An 11411-nucleotide genomic window follows, 5' to 3' on the forward strand; every position below is an offset into this window, starting at 1 on the left:
CACTACCAACCCCTCCCGGTCATTTTCATCACAACAATGTCTGGTGTATTTTTTCTGGCGGGTTTAAAAGCAACGGTCCCTGCTGAGGCTGAGTCACCTAGTGGATGTCTACTCAGCCCAGTCTTTTCCCACGCCAGTCCCACCTGGGATACCGCTTGGACAAAGGGATTCCTTGATGTGCATCTTACTTAAACACCACTAACTTACGATATTACTGCAGATGGGTCCAGAGACCTTGGTCACTGACAGCTCTAAGAGAGCAAGGAGCTCAATGGGGCTAAGGGAAGGGGAAAAACCAGTCCTTTCCAGTGGACTTAGATTTTTCTAAGATCTACAAGAGACTTTTCATTACACTATTTTTTCAAAAATGTGCCTTAAGGGATTCTTCAAAGTGATTCCTCCTACTGCATTCCACAAACACAAATTTCTACTACAACCGCTATTTTGCTAAACATAAATTACAGCTGTTCCTTTGCTTTTCAGATGACTCGCTATCCAGTCATTTGAATAGTCCTAGGGCAGCAGGAAAATAGTGTTCTCCCCCAGTAAAACAAAGGCAATCAGCAAAGGGCAACTTTTAATCTTGTATATTAGAAAGAGAGGTCGTCACTGCTTTTTTGAAGAAGTGAGAATAGTAATGAGTAGGAAGTTGAAGTAAAAGGGGGGTGCTTAATGCTTAAGTATTTACTTCTCTTTGGTTAACAGGAGTCACCTTCCCTCCCACAGTGATAGGTTGTGGAGATGGCTCTAGCAGCAAACTAACAAACCCAAGAACATACAGGTGTTCAAAAATCCATTTCAATTAAAATACACCTAGACCAAGGAAGCTTAAAAAGTATCCTATGTATAATTATAGTGTGGACATAACATTTAAAAGTCATTATTTTTCATACTAGCAACAATATATTTTCTGAAACAGCTTTTAATGGCCACATTATTTCCATCCTTACAAAATCCACTTTGCCAAAGTATGCTTAACAATTTCCAGGTTGGGATCAACTTCAACAAGGGATAGCAATCACAAAGAGCACAGAAAACAAGTTAGGCCCAGTGACTTTATAGCTTAATGATTACATTTAAATATTTTATCTCTACAACTAAACAGACCAATATATGAAAAACCACCCTATTTTTTAGTGTATTAAAATATGTAATCTAAGACATTACTATATCTCCTACAACATTAGAAAATTGACTTGGTATTTTCCTATTATGCATATGAACCTACTTTAAATATATTTTTAAAGAATAACACTGATGTCTAAGGAACTTAAATGTAATTGGTGATCAACATTAGGAGCACTTATATTAGCAATGGAGGGGAGAGGTCAAGAATATGCTGTAGAACAGAACCTGAAGAAAGAAGTGGAGGTGGGATTGCCCCAACAAAACTGCAAATACAAATAGTACACCTAGGGGCAGGGGAGAGCATTACAACTATCCTAAGGAAATAAGGGGATTCTCTAGAGGCAGCATGGGATCCTGGTAAAATGTTCTGTGTTTTCTCCTTCTTCATTTCCAACCTTCCCATTTTTCCATACCAAGAAAAAGTGTTTGCAGCATGCATCATACATACCACAAAAGACAACACAAAACAAGCAAATAAAAACTGTCAAATATTTGTCTGGTTAAATAATAGCAAAAGAAAATGGCAAGGGAATATTGCAAAGGGACAAGTTTCCCAACTCGCTGCATTCCCAGCATTTAAGCATAGGACTTTCACCTGCTGTACAGCTTTGCTCTCTCCAGGGACTGCTTTCTAGCAACTCACTCTTTTAGTTCCTTGATGCTGATATGGGGCTGAACAATCCATAGAAGCCTCCATTTAAAGAGGTGGCTCTGATAACAAATCTCAAGCACCAGTGGGGCCCTCAAGTAAACAAAGACCTGAAAGTAACTGGATATACAGGACTAGAGAAAGAAAAGGCAAAAGAAATAATCATAGCTGGGAGCCCCTTATCAAAATCTACTTCAGCTTTCTCATTTTACAGAAGAGCCAAGATCTCAAAGAAGTGTATAATTCATAATCACAGAGATGATTCTGGTAGTGCTAAGACCAAAACAAAGGTTCCAGTTCCATTTTCTTTGCACGTCTCAAATCCAAGTATGGTAAAAAAAAAAAATTATAACTTAAAAGAAAGTAAAGGGAGAAAGGAAGGGAGTGAATGGAACGAGGGAGAGAAACAACTGCTTAGATGGCAGTGAGGTATGAACTGGCCACTGATGATTTCCTAGCAAAGTGGTATAGTTGCAGGGGCATAACTTGATCATTGATTGAGACTCTTGCAGGGAACCAGAAATGGCTCCCTTGGAACTACATGGTGTTATATACGTGTGTGCACATGTATATATCCCTAACAGGTGTTTTGATTACTTCATATTTTATGTCTATATTTTTATTTTAATGAAGGTTAGACAATGGATGGGTAAATTTGTAAGTTTACATTCTTTCTTTGCCTGGCAAATAGGTAATTAATGAATGGACTTTCGATGGCATAATATTTTTAAAATGGGACTGTAATACTATATTTCCTTGACATATTAACTAAGATTATTTTTTCCACTATTGTAAAATCATTTCCTATACCTAAGCACATGCTGTTTAGTCTTTTAACGCTGAGTATCATCAACATAAATTTATGCTCTGTAACCTAAAAGACTTTCTACAGAGAATTTAGAAAATACTAAAATTTAATGTAAGTGTCCTACTTGCATTAAAGGCCCAAATGTATTTATTTTTATGACCATGGGTATTATAGTTTAAAATCTATCAGTGTCTAAAATCAGTGATAGCGGACTCGGAGGGGAACAGAGAACTGAAGGATTTTCAATCACCCTTGACCATATCTCTTTTTCTCTTAATGCACCTCCCCCCTGCAGTCAATAATTCTCAAGGACTCTGCTAAATGTCTCTTAAATCCTTCCACTTAACCGCTCTGGTACAGATCACTATTATCTTTACCTTCTATCACTCCAATGAACTCATAAGTGGTCTCTCTATAGCTCTTTGCTGCCAATTCATTCTGCATAGTATAGTCTGATGATTCTTTCTAACTACCCATTTGATCATGAGGCGCCATGACTTTAAAAATCCTTGTAACTTAGGGAATACCCAAACATTTTATCAGTTCATCTGTATCCCTATCACTTCTATAGCTTCTCTCTTGAACTCCATGCTGCAGTCACAATGAACCATTTAACCTTCCAGCTACAGAGCTTTGTGTAAATGAGCACCTTGCCCCAATCCTTCTTGCCCTTGCTAAGTTTAGACAATCCTCTTTGTCTGCTGGGTATCAGATGATCTCAAAGTACTTTTTCTTATACTCCAAAGCAAGCACTGAGAAATCTTCTTAATACACACACACACACTTTTTCTCTCTTAATTCTTTCAACTCATATACTACACTGTCTTACATGATTAGGTTTACTTGTCTCAAATGCCTTCTGGATTGTCTAGAGTATCTACAGTTACTCAGTTTCCCACTCAACAGTTACTTGAATGCATAGCATTCATTATACTCCAGATGGGGAAAGTGGAACTAGGACATAGCAAAAAGATACACAGTGGTCAGAAAGTACTTCCTTCTCTCAACTCAACAATATTCACCATATCCAACTTTTGTAAACAAGATGGGGAAACGTAAATATTTCACAAAGCAATTCAAAAACATACATAGAAAACTATTTTTCCAAAAATGCGTAACAATTTGGGTTAGATCAACATTGTAGAGGTGGTGTGTGAAATTTCTATTTGCTTCATTCAAATGAGTGGCTAGCAGAAATGTTATTCATTAAAATGAAAATTATCCAGCCTGGGTATTAATTAAGCCCTTATGAGCCATCACTTGAACTATCTGTTCCTAGATCACAAGGACTGGTAGACTTCTTAGTCCACACAGGAAGGGAGAAAGGCCAAGGCTTTAGCTAGCTATGAGTCAATGCTTTAGCAGGGTATTCATTTTAATAACTCTTTGTTAGCAGGGAGAGTGGGGAGCTAGCAGAAGGAAGGAGAGGATATTCTGGAAGAAGAGATGGCAAAACACTGAACCATCTTTTCTCTCTTACTTTACAATTCCATCTTGGATCAAAAACAAAACAAAGAACTACTTTAAAACAAAAGGCCAACTAATGTATTCAGACTATCTTTAACTAGTCTAAAGACAAACATCGATTAAAATTTTGTTCATGTTTGCAGAGAAACTAAAATAAACCAATCTAAAAGTAGGGATGGGACATTATTGATAATATACGATAGACTTAATTTTTGACTTTCCTTCAGGGCAATAAACCCTACAGTAATTTCAGGAGCTGTGATCACTTTTTCCTAATAATTCAAGAAGAAAGAAACAGTATTTGTAATCAATGATTTCTTCATTTCTATCTATTGAATGGTGTTCTCCTAGCTTTTTCCAATTATCAAAAATTCCTTTGATACCTTTATGATGAAAAACTGAAAGAAAGCACCAGCATCAAGCACCTTCGACTAGATAAGTGAGAAGATAAGATGGGTGCATGGAAGAGCAGTCAACAGAACATAAGCTCTGTGAGCACAAAGCTTTTATCATTACTGCTGCATCACTTAAATCTAAAACAAAAGGGATTCTCATTCAGTATCTGTGGGGAAGGACAGTGGGTAAATTGGGAAAAAGGACACATTGGAATGGTGAGGGACATATCTAGGTAACATTTAGCAGTGAATTTAATGTAACGTATACATGTTGATTCTTAATAATTACTATTTGAAATGTATATGGGTTATAATCAATATTCCTTAAAAAAAGAATTTGTTGTAAGAACGAGTAAATGAATAAACAGACAAATGAAATCTGTATGAATCACAAAGAGCCTCTGAAGTGTCAAAGCAACCTGAGAGAAAAATAGAAAAATAGAGGTTTCACACTCACTGACTTCAAACTATACTACACAGCAACAATAATCAAAACAGTATTGCACTGGAACAAAAACAGAAAAACCAATAGAATAGAATAGAAAGCCCAGAAATAAACCTACACAAATATGGACAGTTAATCTTTGGCAAAGGAGCATGACTATACAATGGAGAAAGGGAAGCCTTTTTAATAAACAGTGTTGGGAAATACAGATTGTGTCAATGAAAAAAAGTGAAACTTGATCCATACTTAATTCATACACAAAAATTAATTCAGAATGTAAATCAAAATCATAATGAGATATTATTTCACCCCTGTGACACTGGCTGATATGAAAAAGAATGGGAACAACGTATGTTGATAAGGATGTAGAGAAAATGGAACACTCACCCACTGTTGGTGGGAATGCAATCTGGTGCAGCCTCTATGGCAAATAGCATAAAGATACCTTAAAAAAATAAAAATGAAAATCCCATATGATCCAGCAATACCTCTGTTAGATATTTACCCAAATAATTTGAAAACACTAGTATGAAAATACTTATGTACTCCTTTATGTCCAGAGAAGTACTGTCCACAACAGCTAAGTCATGGAATCAACATAAATGCCCAACAGCAGATGATTAGATAAAGAACTTGTAGAATTTATACTCAATAGAATCTAGTAGTTATTAAAAAAGATAAAACAATGCCATTTGGGACACAATGTATGGACCTTGAAGTGATTATATCAGTGAAATATATCAGAAAATATAAGACAGACACAGAGTAGTTTAACTTATCTATGAAGTGTAAGTAGCCCCCCCTCCCAAAAAAAAAACCACTAAAAAGCATGGCAAAAACAATTCTTAAACGGTGTGAAAAATATACTGGTTACAGGAAAGAAGAGGTGAGAGGAGCACAGAGTTAAAAAAGGGGAAGGGAAAAAAAAAAAAGGGGAAGGGGACTAGCACAGAAGATTTGGTGAAACATGTACACATATGGAGGAGTGAAAATGTAAACCTCAGTTATAGAGACTTGTCAATGACTGACAGTTTAATTTAAAAAAGGGATAATAAAACAGTAATAAAATAAAAATGATTGCAATGATAACTTCCCAATTCCAATACAATCTCTAACTATGTATCCTAGGAGAAAGAACTATCCTGTTCCTCAGTTTTCTCATCTTTTAAATAGCTACAGTGAAAGTACATACAGGAAACTTGAAGAGGCTTATAGGAGGTAATACAATTAATGCACTAAGTATATAGTTAGCAAACAAATGCTTGCTGAATTAATCTTAAGAATGTTCTATCTATATCCTTCTCTGCTATCTGTTCAAAATAATAATGAAACATAGGACATAAGGTCTGAGGACAAACATTTAGAACAAATGTCTTGGAACAGTTCATTTGTTTTTAGGATGTACATGGAAGCAAGAATGATGAGCAAGAAGGGAAGTATAAAGAGCAAGACATAGGCAGTGTAGAGGCAACACCTGCTAAGACAGGGAGACATTGGACATGGCAAGTTGAGCCAGTCACCAGAGAGAGAGGTGTGCTTCCATCCTTTCCAGCAGTGATTCATCTGATCCCAATCATCACCCTTGGTCTTTAGCTGACTCCATTGCCTACTAATTTACTTTGTGAATATCAATTTGTGTTCTTTTGTTCCTAAATACTGGAAAAAAATGCCTCAACTGTGAAATTAATATTTTGTGACTCCACTGTAAAATTTAAATCTTCCCTGTTTTACTTTAATTGGCTAATACCATGATACTGTTATATTCTCCAAAGAAAGATACTAAAATGTGCCTTTTTAGAGCTGAGGACATTAAGAAAAATATCAGCCTACTCAAGGCCAAGTCAATCAGGGACATGGTTAGATTTTTTTCTGCTGCTGTAAAGCATACTTATTTCAATTGAATAAAGGTATAGACCACTTTCAAACGATTCCATTTATACGAGAGAGGTACCTGGTATAGTCAAATCCATAAAGACATAAAGTATTATGGTAGTTGACAGGGACTGAGAGGTGAGGGGGCAAAGTTATTATTCAGTGGGTAGAGATTTTCAGTATGGGAAGATGTAAAGCTAAAAGTTCTAGAGTTGGGCCCTCCCTGGTGGCGCAGCAGGTTAAAACACAGCACTAAGAAGCTAAAGCCACTTCAGCATGAGTTTGATTTCCGCCTGCCCTGGAGGCGACCACATGGGGTGGCAGACCTCTCCTGACCTGCCCGCAGTGTACTTCGTCCATCTGCCTGTTCTGCTCCCCACTCTGTCTCTGGTAAATCCTCTCACTGCCCTTGCACCTCTGGCCTGTACCCCTGTATGCATGAATAAATGAGAAAGTTCTAGAGTTGGATGATGGTGACAGTTGTACAATATTAATGTATTTAATGCCACTGAACTACAAACTTAAAGATGGTCAAGTTAGCAATATTTGTGTTTCACAATGAAAAAAGTTTTTTTGGAAAAAATTTCCTTCTTAAAAGAAATCATCAACTAATAAAGATGCTTTGAAAATTACTTCATCGAGCTTTGATTTATGAAATCACTTCAGATGGAGGACATAATCTCTAATGGTCCTTGTAGATTCTCAGTTATAAGGTGGCACAATCTGGAAGCATTCCTAGAACAGGGGTAAGCAAATTGTAACTGTAACAGGCTTGAAGATAAGCATTTTAGTTTTCATGGGCCTTCTGGCTTCTCTTCCAACAACTCAATTCTGACCATATAGGTCAAAGCTGCCCCAAACAATATGTAATATTGATGTATTCCCAAAAAATGGATATAATGAATTTCCATAAGACTGTAAGAAATAGATGGGAAACCAGATTAAGTGCTACAGTTTTCCAGTTCCTGGCATAAAGAATAGCTCTGTGAACATGTATATCTATACAATCACAATGAAAAATTTTCCTGTACTTACAGGGTTGGTAACTTCTACAATCCCAATAAGCTCTTGATGACAGGTTCAAACCATAACACTCTTAGTGTAACATTTTTACTTTATGATTTCTTTTTCCAGGCGATGAGCAGACTATTGCAGTTTAACTACCAAAAGATGGTGGTATCATCATCATCATCATCATCATCATCATCATCATCATCATCAAACAGCTCAGAGTTAGGGACTATCTTTTAATCTTCTTAGTGAAGGTGAAGAAAGTCTGCCAACAAAGAGAAAAGGAATACTAAACAAAAACATTCTATTCTGTTTGCCAAAAAGCAGGCTTAGTCTCTCATCTGTGTGTCAAGACACCAAACAATGGTAGTGGCCTGGAGAGACAGAGAAATAGGGGGTGGGAGGGAGTGGAGGGAAGGGAGAGGGAGAGAGGAGGGTGTGTGTGAGAGAGTGAAATAAATGTTCCCATTCGACTTGGGAGTCTGGAGTGCTGATCTAAGAGAAAATATAGGGCTTTGAGCAGCAAGCTGTCTGCTATGTACAGGTGGTACTGCAAGCTGGCCTGACTCAGAAGTGAGGTGTGTGTATTTGCAAACCAGTTGCACTGTGGTCAACTTCAGGAGCCTGGACTCTGATCTGAGAAGAGGCCTTGAAGGGTGGTGACAGTTCCCCAGTCCATCTCTTCTGAAGGACAGCAGCTACAAATTGAGAGCACATCTGAAAAGGATACTGTGGCTGTGGGAACCAGATCTGGCTTGCTGGCCTATGGAAAAGGAGGGGTGCTTCTGTTTCTAAGATCCTGAACAGAAAATGTTTTGTAGCTGTCAGGTATGGATGATACTCTGCCTTTCTAGCTTTTTGGATAATGGTTCTATTGCTGATCAGGAATAGATCCTGCTGAGCAGGGTAAAAGAGTTTCAAAGTGTCTTTCAAATAAGTCATCAAAGCTGAGGTCTGTTCACCACCTATATTGTTGAATTACAAATGACTTTGAAATTTAATTTATAAAACTAAGAAAACTGTATGAAAAATGCCATAGAACTAAGAAAACTGTATGAAAAATGCCGTAACTGAATGGCTACTTGTATTCACAAGCTTTTAGAATGCTAAGTTTTGTCAATAATTTTCCTCGATACTTTCCATCTTAAAAGTTTTCGACAGCTGATAATCACAAACACTGACAAGGAAGTTAATTAAAACTTGATGATTATAAATTGGTAGATCACTATTTCCTCTGTAGTATTTTCTGAACAATTTATTCTATAAACTTTTTCACCAGGGAAGTCTGAGGTTATAAGTGGGGCACTCGTTTCTATTAGAAAAAGAATTTCTGTAGTTAAATACCGAATTTACCAGCAGAGGCACAAGTAGTTGTAGTAAATCTTTATGTCATATCACATAATCCAACAGTAAACTATTATTAATAGAACTGGATAAATAAAATCAAACTTTTAAAAGTTGACAATTCTAACACCCTCCCTCAACAACATCGTAACACCTCACACTTCTGTGCTGTACTCTCCGTAATCTCTGGAAATATTGCAGGTTTGGTTCCAGACCATTGCAATCAAGCAAATATTGTAATAAAGCAAGTCATACAAATTCTTTGGCTTTCCAAAGCATAGGGAAGTTATGTTTACACTGTGTCTATTAAGTGTGTAATAACATTATGTCTAAAAAAATACATATCTTAATTAAAAACTACTTTTTTAAAAGCTGCTAAACTTCAGCTGAGCTGTTGGAAAAAGAGTACCCATGTAGTTGCTCAAAACCAGGTTGCCACAGTGTTCAATTTGTTAAAAGCACATATCTGTGAAGTGTAGTAAAGCGAAGTGCAACTAGAGGTATGCCTGTACTTTGCTCACTAGGTCACTATTTTAATATGCCACAGAAAGATTAGAACAAAAAGCAACAGTACTGAAGACCCAGTTAAGTGGATAACATATTCTGATAGTAATAATTTGCAGTCACACTTGTAGAGGAAGAAGACAAGAGTGAACCGACAGACGGAAAGGCTAAAGCACTACAGATAAAGTGCAGAATAAGAACACAACTGAGAGAAAATAAGGATAACTACACTGGGATCTGAGAAAGGCAAGGAAGGGAAGGGATTCAGAAGTGTTGATTGAACTAAATAGGAAGAAAGGAATAGTAAATCTCCACTCACATTAATGTGGTTTCCCAGTACATAAACCAGAATATAATTTTATTAAATTTAGATTATATTGTACTTAATTCTAAATATTTTTGAAGAAGTTTAAGGATCTGGTATACATTAATACTTATAAATTTGGCATAGAACTAATATACACTACGTGTAGCTAAATACAGATTATTCGATACAACTTGCTCTCAGCTAAAGATCTTAGCAGTTGAAAGAAAAGTTTCAAGGAGAAGGATCAAATCGAATTTAGGTTTTCCTAGAGTGCCGTCTTCCATTTTCTTTTCTACCCAAACTGGAACACACAAAAATTAGCATGCATGAGTTACTGAAGTCAGGCACTACAATTCTGGTCGGGATAGTCACAGTTATTTTCCATTTTGATGTATTCAGATTCAATTCTCTATCTCATCTCTCAGTACACCAGCCTCCAGGTACACAATGTAAAATATTAACCAAGAAAAAAACAAAAGCAAACAAATTTCCAGTTACTTCTGGCTCCATAATTCACTTCCTCTAACCGTAGCTATAAGGATACTGCCAGTTGCTCTGACCAAATTACTTCTGAATGACTGTCAAGCATGATTGTTCCTGTAATCTGTGAAATGGAGATTTGGTATAAACAGGATGGCTGTGCTCAACATGTGATCCTTTATACTTTCCTGAGCCTTCCTAGAAAAGCCGGAAATTGTGGTGACACTTTATAAAATCGTCTTCAATTCCATTCAGGTGAAGGCACCCACAAAGTCTCAAGCTTCACTCAACTTATTCTGCATTGCCAAGTCGGCTTTCTAAAGCACAGCTGCCACTACTCTCTCTTGCCTAATAACTAATAGTGTAATGAGCTCTAGCAAGTAACCAGCACTATAATAAGCACTTTATGTGATTATTTCTTTTGTTCCTTACAGCAACCCCAAGAGATAAATATAAACACTGTCCTCATTTTCCTAAGTGCTAAAAACAATGGCTTGTGTGACAACCAGGATGACACAGCTCATGAGGGGTGGAGGCAGAAGTGGAACCCCGCAGAGAGGCCCAGGAACTGTCCTGGTCAACCGCCTTCCAGCTCACTTTGCTCTGCAGCAGTGTGGGCTTGGCCCCAGACAAGCCTCCACCTTACCGTCACTCTTTCCGACGCAGAACCTCTATGCTGTGCCAGGCTTCGTCACACTGTCCTGCAAACACAACCTGAATGCATACCACCAGCCTTTTCTATACTGTTCCCCACTGGCTGGAATTGCCTTTCCCTTTCTCTTGTCTTCTCTTCTTCATCCATTAAGCCCAAGTGCAAGTCCAAATCTTGGCAAATCTTGTTCCTGCTCTGCCTTTACAACTCATTTAAGTCTTTTATTTTGAGAGCTGCTGGAGACCCAAGTGCCTGATTTTGAACTAGTTTAGAATTAGTACTGATGTTTCATATTTATGTGGTCTATCATCTCAGATGGTAAACCACCTGAAGGCAGGGACAGGCAAGG

At 37.3% G+C, this 11411-nt stretch overlaps 1 protein-coding gene across 3 annotated transcripts in view; it reads right to left on the reverse strand.

Moving 5' to 3' along the window:
* Nucleotides 1-7995, reverse strand: part of PCGF5 (polycomb group ring finger 5) — a 53293-nt gene extending 45298 nt beyond the window's left edge. For all 3 annotated transcript variants that reach the window (XM_012723946.1, XM_004680633.2, XM_012723945.1), the window contains exon 1: nt 7800-7995. The gene's annotated coding sequence lies outside the window, so the exon portion shown is untranslated. The remainder of the gene's footprint in view (nt 1-7799) is intronic.
* Nucleotides 7996-11411: the final 3416 nt, after the last annotated feature.

This window comes from Condylura cristata, unplaced genomic scaffold (assembly GCF_000260355.1).
Source record: "Condylura cristata isolate star-nosed mole 26May11 unplaced genomic scaffold, ConCri1.0 scaffold00011, whole genome shotgun sequence".
NCBI lineage: Eukaryota > Metazoa > Chordata > Mammalia > Eulipotyphla > Talpidae > Condylura > Condylura cristata.